The sequence below is a fragment of the Pteropus alecto genome, unplaced genomic scaffold, assembly GCF_000325575.1.
Source record: "Pteropus alecto unplaced genomic scaffold, ASM32557v1 scaffold395, whole genome shotgun sequence".
NCBI lineage: Eukaryota > Metazoa > Chordata > Mammalia > Chiroptera > Pteropodidae > Pteropus > Pteropus alecto.
Genome location: NW_006438643.1, coordinates 199,966 through 201,648, shown reverse-complemented (window position 1 = coordinate 201,648; position 1,683 = coordinate 199,966).

The window sequence follows — 1,683 nt, the reverse complement described above, 5'->3', positions numbered from 1 at the left end:
TCCCCTGCCCCGCCCGCCCGGCTCCCAGCGGCCACCCCCCCAGGCTCCAGCTGGAGCTGCCTCCGCCCGCCGGCCAGAGAGCCGGTAAGCCGGATCCCGGATCCAGGATCCCGGATCCAGGATCCCGATCCCCGCCAGCTGCTTCTTGTCTCGACGTCTCCAGGGAAGGGCGCCGTAGTAAGTCTCAGGGATGGGGATGAGGCTCCGTCAATAAAAGGCAAGCTGGACAGCAGGGATTTCGGACTCTGGGAACCGGTTCGGGCTGCCTCCTGGAGGTGCCCTTCCCGGCTTTCTGGGGGGCTCCTACGAAATATGCTAGTGTGGTGTCTGAAGAGCAGGGAAGACGGGGATCGTCTGTATCTCGGCGCGGATGTCTGGGCAGCGAAGGGCTCCAAAGTGGAAAGGCAGTATCCAGACCTCTGGAAAAGGGGCTGAAAGGGTAGAAAAATGAGGGGACTTGATTCGACGGCTCTAGTTGCCTGGCTCTCCCTCAGGAGCCCCCTAGCGAGGAAATTATGGTTCGGACCATCCAGCGACTCTCTTCCACAGTCCAAAGACCAGAGCAATTCCCAGAATCATCGCATTGTGGAAAAGCGGCCCCAGTGGAAAATAATAAAAGTTATAATAGTTAACAGGGACTGAGTGCTTATATTGTGCCACACACATAACGAATCACTTTACATATACTACCTTCTTTAATACTCATAATCTTGATGGCTTCTTTTAATAGCTGTGTTTTACAACGTAAGAAACTGAGGGCCCTGGCTCCTCAGGCGTTTACCCTGATCACTCAGCTAGAAAGTGGTGTAACCAGAGTTCGAGCTCTACTAAGTCCTGCCTTCAGTCACTTGGAGTCAGTACCGCTCACGGTTGAAAAATCTCCAGTGGCTTAAGAAGTGGGGGATTGAATGTGGACCACCCAACTAATAATCAAGCTCCACTCAGATGACTGACTGCAAGCTGATAGAGCCCAGGAAGCCTGCCTAGGAGCTGTGACAAAAGGGAAAATCAGGTTGCATGGATCTCAGTGCTGAGTATCTGCTGACTGGGTTATCCCCTTCCTCCAGCCCTCTACACAGGTAGGGAAGTATGTTGAAACATTCTCGAGCTCTCCTTAGCTAAGGAGCACAGAGGTGACTAAATAAAAGTGCTGCTGAGGAGCCTCAGACAAGGTTCAGATTTGGGCTCAACACCTAGGTGCAGCAGGGTCGCTGGGAACTGCCTCCACCTCTCATACCTGACGTCTGACACCCAGCACAGGTGCTCCAGAGCTTGTGATTGCACTTGACAGGGGTCGTGCTAGCTTTGGAATTTGAGCCTGAGCTACTAGATTACCCAATATGAAGGATCTGCGGTCTGTATTACACTATTTTAAGCCTCAAAGGACTACTTCCTCAACCATAGTCTTTCCTATGCCATCAAACTTCTGAAAAGGCTTCACAGCTCCCTGTCCAAATGGCAAAAATCCTTAGTCAGCCTGAAAAGGCCTAGTGTGGTCTCTCACTACCTGACCTTTGTCGTCTTCTTCTAGCCACTCCCTCCTCATCTTTCATTCCAGTCAAATTAAGTTCCTAAAGATTCCTATTCAGGGCCTTCACATATGTTGGCTTCTCTACCTAGGATGCTCTTTCCCCTACTCTGGCTGGCTGTCATCAACTCACCCTTTAGGTTTCAGCTTTCAAG